Below are 7386 nucleotides of genomic sequence, written 5' to 3'. Positions count from 1 at the left end.
CAGTGGGAGGAATAGTGCCCCGTCATTGGTGTCAGTGGGAGGAATAGTGCCCCGTCATTGGTGTCAGTGGGAGGAATAGTGCCCCGTCATTGGTGTCAGTGGGAGGAATAGTGCCCCATCATTGGTGTCAGTGGGAGGAATAGTGCCCCATCATTGGTATTAGTGGGAGGAATAGTGCCCCATCATTGGTATTAGTGGGAGGAATAGTGCCCCATCACTGGTATCAGTGGGAGGAATAGTGCCCCATCATTGGTATCAGTGGCAGGAATAGTGCCCCATCATTGGTATCAGTGGCGGGAATAGTGCCCCATCATTGGTGTCAGTGGGAGAAATAGTGCCCCATCATTGGTATCAGTGGGGGGAATAGTGCCCCGTCATTGGTATCAGTGGGAGGAATAGTGCCCCATCATTGGTATCAGTGGGAGGAATAGTGTCCCATCATTGGTATCAGTGGGAGGAATAGTGCCCCATCATTGGTATCAGTGGGAGGAATAGTGCCCCATCATTGGTATCAGTGGGGGGAATAGTGCCCCATCATTGGTATTAGTGGGAGGAATAGTGCCCCATCATTGGTATTAGTGGGTGGAATAGTGCCCCATCATTGGTATCAGTGGGAGGAATAGTGCCCCATCATTGGTGTCAGTGGGAGGAATAGTGCCCATCATTGGTATCAGTGGGAGGAATAGTGCCCCATCATTGGTATCAGTGGGAGGAATAGTGCCCCATCATTGGTGTCAGTGGGAGGAATAGTGCCCCATCATTGGTGTCAGTGGGAGGAATAATGCCCCATCATTGGTATCAGTGACACCAATGATGGGCACTATTCCTCCCACTGACACTTGCTGACCCTGTTCTAGTATGGTGCTGCTGCAGCCAGCATATGTGGTTGCAGCAGCACCTCTACACTGAACACTTACCTGCTGCTCCTGCACTCGATTTTCGCGGGGCCGCTCGGCTCCGCCCCCTCGCCGGTGATTGGCCGCCTGTGTGCCTTTCCTGAGCTACAGTTCTGGCGGCCAATCACCGGTGAGGAGGTGGAGCCGAGCAGCCGCGCGAACATCCAGTGGCCGAACTGAAGGAGCAGCCGCGCTTCCTGGACCAGATCGTCGTGGGACCGGAGCCAGGTAAGAAACAGCCCCTGCCCACCCCTGTACTTAGTGTCCCTTCCATTGGAAGGGGGGGGGGCGGCGGCACCGATCCGCCCCCTAAAAAGTGTCAGTATGCCGTATACCGGCGTATAAGACGACCCCCGACTTCAGAGAAGATTTTCAAGGGGTAAAAAGTCGTCTTATACGCCGGAAAATACGGTAGTTTCAAAATTGCCAGTCTTTGTTTATAGAGTAAAAAAAAAAAAACGCACAGGCGATCAAATACCAGTGAAAGCTCTATTTGTGAGGAAAAAAGGGCGTACATTTCATTTGGGTGCAGCGTTGCATGACCGCGCAATTGTCAGTTAAAATAACGCAGCACCGTATCGTAAAAAATGGCCTGGTCAGGAAATCCTCTGGAGGGTGAGGGGTGTAATCCTGGCACTGTGATAACAGACCGGGCCTGAAATGGGTCAGGTGTAGGCAACCTGTGGCTCTCTAGCTGTTATGGAACTACATTTCCCATGAGGCATTGCAAAGATTAAAAAACTGAGTTACAGCTATGACTTGCAGAGGCATGATGGAACTTGTAGTCCTGCAGCTCTCAGGTTGCCTACCCCTGGTAATGTATTCAGCAGCACACTGTCATGAGAATGCTAAGCACAGTACAGGGCACACATCCAGGGCAATGCTGGCTACACTGCCACCTATAGGACTCCCTCACAAACCGCCTGAGGTGTGAGGAGAAGCCGTCTGAGGTAATCATATTCCCGCCATTGCCTCAAGGGAAGGCACGTGAGGCATAAAGGAGGGCGGAGCAAAGAGAAGCGAGGTCCGGCGCGGAGGCGGGGAGATTCATGTGGTTCCCCCTCCCTCGTTCTGCGGGATGCGGAGGGCAGCAAGTCACAGGAGGCCGCCCTGTCAGACGGAGCGCGGCGCCATCTTGAATTGTGTGAGGTAATTGGATGGTGCGAGTCTCACTGCCGCCTGGAGTGACTGCAAGCAGAGACTGCCAGAGAAGAATGTATAGAGTGCTACAGGAGTGTATAGATGGCTCTTCTTTTATTAGCCTCAGCCAGGTTACCTGTCTAGTGTTGTGTTACTAATAGCAGATGGGGACACAGTTCAGGGACATATTGGTATCAGTGGGGTTGAATACCCTCCACCATGAATTACATTGGTAGCAATGATTGAGTTAAAAACCCTCCCCCATCACTTATATTGGTATCAGTGGGGTTAAATACCCTCACCCACCCCTTATATTGGTATCAGTGGGGTTAAATACCCTCACCCACCCCTTATATTGGTATCAGTGGGGTTAAATACCCTCACCCACCCCTTATATTGGTATCAGTGGGGTTAAATACCCTCACCCACCCCTTATATTGGTATCAGTGGGGTTAAATACCCTCACCCTCCCCTTCTACTGGTATTAATGGGGTTAAATCCCCTCCCCCTACCCTTAGTTTTGTATCAGTGGGGTTAAATACCCTCCCCTACCTCTTATATTGGTATCAGTGTGGTTATATCTCCCCCATCACTTACATTGGTATCAGTGGAATTAAATACCCTCCCCCACCCCTTATATTGGTATTAATGGGGTTAAATACCCTCACCCACCCCTTATATTGGTATTAATGGGGTTAAATACCCTCACCCACCCCTTATATTGGTATTAATGGGGTTAAATCCCCTCCCCCATCACTTATATTGGTATCAGTGGGGTTAAATACCCTCCCCCACCCTTTATATTGGTATCAGTGGGGTTAAATACCCTCACCCTCACCTTCTACTGGTATTAATGGGGTTAAATCCCCTCCCCCTACCCTTAGGTTTGTATCAGTGGGGTTAAATACCCTCCCCTACCTCTTATATTGGTATCAGTGGGGTTATATCTCCCCTATCACTTACATTGGTATCAGTGGAATTAAATACCCTCCCCCACCCCTTATATTGGTATTAATGGGGTTAAATACCCTCCCCCACCCCTTATATTGGTATTAATGGGGTTAAATCCCCTCCCCCATCCCTTATATTGGTATCAATTGAGTTAAATCCCCTCCCCCATCCCTTATATTGGTATCAGTGGGGTTAAATCCCCTCCCCCACCCCTTATATTGGTATCAGTGGGGTTAAATCCCCTCCCCCACCCCTTATATTGGTATCAGTGGGGTTAAATACCCTCACCCACCCCTTATATTGGTATCAGTGGGGTTAAATACCCTCACCCACCCCTTATATTGGTATCAGTGGGGTTAAATACCCTCACCCACCCCTTATATTGGTATCAGTGGGGTTAAATACCCTCACCCACCCCTTATATTGGTATCAGTGGGGTTAAATACCCTCACCCACCCCTTATATTGGTATCAGTGGGGTTAAATACCCTCACCCACCCCTTATATTGGTATCAGTGGGGTTAAATACCCTCACCCACCCCTTATATTGGTATCAGTGGGGTTAAATACCCTCACCCACCCCTTATATTGGTATCAGTGGGGTTAAATACCCTCACCCACCCCTTATATTGGTATCAGTGGGGTTAAATACCCTCACCCTCCCCTTCTACTGGTATTAATGGGGTTAAATCCCCTCCCCCTACCCTTAGTTTTGTATCAGTGGGGTTAAATACCCTCCCCTACCTCTTATATTGGTATCAGTGGGGTTATATCTCCCCCATCACTTACATTGGTATCAGTGGAATTAAATACCCTCCCCCACCCCTTATATTGGTATTAATGGGGTTAAATACCCTCACCCACCCCTTATATTGGTATTAATGGGGTTAAATACCCTCACCCACCCCTTATATTGGTATCAGTGGGGTTAAATACCCTCACCCACCCCTTATATTGGTATCAGTGGGGTTAAATACCCTCACCCACCCCTTATATTGGTATCAGTGGGGTTAAATACCCTCACCCACCCCTTATATTGGTATCAGTGGGGTTAAATACCCTCACCCTCCCCTTCTACTGGTATTAATGGGGTTAAATCCCCTCCCCCTACCCTTAGTTTTGTATCAGTGGGGTTAAATACCCTCCCCCACCCCTTATATTGGTATCAGTGGGGTTAAATACCCTCACCCACCCCTTATATTGGTATCAGTGAGGTTGAATACCCTCACCCACCCCTTCTACTGGTATTAATGGGGTTAAATCCCCTCCCCCATCCCTTATATTGGTATCAATTGAGTTAAATCCCCTCCCCCATCCCTTATATTGGTATCAGTGGGGTTAAATCCCCTCATTCACCCCTTATATTGGTATCAGTGGGGTTAAATACCCTCACCCACCCCTTATATTGGTATCAGTGGGGTTAAATACTCTCACCCACCCCTTATATTTGTATCAGTGGGGTTAAATACCCTCCCCCACCCCTTATATTGGTATTAATGGGGTTAAATACCCTCCTCCCCACCCCTTATATTGGTATTAATGGGGTTAAATACCCTCACCCACCCCTTATATTGGTATCAGTGTGGTTATATCTCCCCCATCACTTACATTGGTATCAGTGGAATTAAATACCCTCCCCCACCCCTTATATTGGTATTAATGGGGTTAAATACCCTCACCCACCCCTTATATTGGTATTAATGGGGTTAAATACCCTCACCCACCCCTTATATTGGTATTAATGGGGTTAAATCCCCTCCCCCATCACTTATATTGGTATCAGTGGGGTTAAATACCCTCCCCCACCCTTTATATTGGTATCAGTGGGGTTAAATACCCTCACCCTCACCTTCTACTGGTATTAATGGGGTTAAATCCCCTCCCCCTACCCTTAGGTTTGTATCAGTGGGGTTAAATACCCTCCCCTACCTCTTATATTGGTATCAGTGGGGTTATATCTCCCCTATCACTTACATTGGTATCAGTGGAATTAAATACCCTCCCCCACCCCTTATATTGGTATTAATGGGGTTAAATACCCTCCCCCACCCCTTATATTGGTATTAATGGGGTTAAATCCCCTCCCCCATCCCTTATATTGGTATCAATTGAGTTAAATCCCCTCCCCCATCCCTTATATTGGTATCAGTGGGGTTAAATCCCCTCCCCCACCCCTTATATTGGTATCAGTGGGGTTAAATACCCTCACCCACCCCTTATATTGGTATCAGTGGGGTTAAATACCCTCACCCACCCCTTATATTGGTATCAGTGGGGTTAAATACCCTCACCCACCCCTTATATTGGTATCAGTGGGGTTAAATACCCTCACCCACCCCTTATATTGGTATCAGTGGGGTTAAATACCCTCACCCACCCCTTATATTGGTATCAGTGGGGTTAAATACCCTCACCCACCCCTTATATTGGTATCAGTGGGGTTAAATACCCTCACCCACCCCTTATATTGGTATCAGTGGGGTTAAATACCCTCACCCACCCCTTATATTGGTATCAGTGGGGTTAAATACCCTCACCCTCCCCTTCTACTGGTATTAATGGGGTTAAATCCCCTCCCCCTACCCTTAGTTTTGTATCAGTGGGGTTAAATACCCTCCCCTACCTCTTATATTGGTATCAGTGTGGTTATATCTCCCCCATCACTTACATTGGTATCAGTGGAATTAAATACCCTCCCCCACCCCTTATATTGGTATTAATGGGGTTAAATACCCTCACCCACCCCTTATATTGGTATTAATGGGGTTAAATACCCTCACCCACCCCTTATATTGGTATCAGTGGGGTTAAATACCCTCACCCACCCCTTATATTGGTATCAGTGGGGTTAAATACCCTCACCCACCCCTTATATTGGTATCAGTGGGGTTAAATACCCTCACCCTCCCCTTCTACTGGTATTAATGGGGTTAAATCCCCTCCCCCTACCCTTAGTTTTGTATCAGTGGGGTTAAATACCCTCCCCCACCCCTTATATTGGTATCAGTGGGGTTAAATACCCTCACCCACCCCTTATATTGGTATCAGTGAGGTTGAATACCCTCACCCACCCCTTCTACTGGTATTAATGGGGTTAAATCCCCTCCCCCATCCCTTATATTGGTATCAATTGAGTTAAATCCCCTCCCCCATCCCTTATATTGGTATCAGTGGGGTTAAATCCCCTCATTCACCCCTTATATTGGTATCAGTGGGGTTAAATACCCTCACCCACCCCTTATATTGGTATCAGTGGGGTTAAATACTCTCACCCACCCCTTATATTTGTATCAGTGGGGTTAAATACCCTCCCCCACCCCTTATATTGGTATTAATGGGGTTAAATACCCTCCTCCCCACCCCTTATATTGGTATTAATGGGGTTAAATACCCTCACCCACCCCTTATATTGGTATCAGTGGGGTTATATCTCCCCCATCACTTACATTGGTATCAGTGGGATTAAATCCCCTTCCCCATCTCTTATATTGGTATCAGTGGGGTTAAATCCCCTCACCCACCCCTTATATTGGTATCAGTGGGGTTTTATCTCTCCCATCACATTGGTATCAGTGGGGTTAAATCCCCTCCCCCATCCCTTATGTTAATATCAGTGGGATTAAATACCCTCACCCACCCCTTATATTGGTAATAATGGGGTTAAATCTCCTCCCCATCCCTTATATTTGTATCAGTGGGGTTAAATACCCTCCCCCACCCCTTATATTGGTATTAATGGGGTTAAATACCCTCCCCCCATCTCTTATATTGGTATCAGTGGAGTTAAATACCCTCACCCACTCCTTATATTTCTATTAGTGGGGTTAAATACCCTCCCCCATCCCTTATATTGATATCAGTGGGGTTCAATCCCATCCCCCATCCCTTATATTGATATCAATTGGGTTAAATACCCTCACCCACCACTTATATTGGTATCAGTGGGGTTAAATACCCTCACCCACCACTTATATTGATATCAGTGGGGTTAAATACCCTCACCCACCCCTCATATTGGTATCGATGGGGTTAAATACCCTCACTCACCGCATATATTGGTATCAGTGGGGTTAAATACCCTCACCCACCCCTTATTTTAGTATTAATGGGGTTAAATACCCTCCCCCACCCCTTATATTGGTATCAGTGGGGTTAAATACCCTCCCCCACCCCGTATATTGGTATCATTGGGGTTAAATACCCTCCCCCATCCCTTATACTGGTATAAGTGGGGTTAAATACCCTCCCCTCACCCTTTACATAGGTATCAGTGGGGTTAAATACCCGCCCCATCCCTTACTTGGGTATTAGTGGGGTTAAATACCCTCCCCGTCCCTTACATGGGTATCAATGGGGTTACATTCCCTCTCCTATCCCTCACATGGGTATCAGTGGTGTTA

The 7386-nt window shown here is 47.4% G+C and overlaps 1 protein-coding gene across 1 annotated transcript in view; it reads left to right on the top strand.

The window, feature by feature from the left end:
- The first annotated feature begins 1823 nt into the window (after positions 1 to 1823).
- Positions 1824 to 7386, top strand: part of HORMAD1 (HORMA domain containing 1) — a 90000-nt gene continuing 84437 nt past the window's right edge. The window contains exon 1 of the mRNA XM_089678957.1: positions 1824 to 2045. The gene's annotated coding sequence lies outside the window, so the exon portion shown is untranslated. The remainder of the gene's footprint in view (positions 2046 to 7386) is intronic.

This window comes from Staurois parvus, unplaced genomic scaffold, assembly GCF_062004578.1.
Source record: "Staurois parvus isolate SC_StPar_1 unplaced genomic scaffold, SC_StPar_1.0 ptg000213l, whole genome shotgun sequence".
Lineage (NCBI taxonomy): Eukaryota > Metazoa > Chordata > Amphibia > Anura > Ranidae > Staurois > Staurois parvus.
Note: the sequence above shows the minus strand (reverse complement) of the source record. Positions and strands in the feature narration are given on the sequence as shown.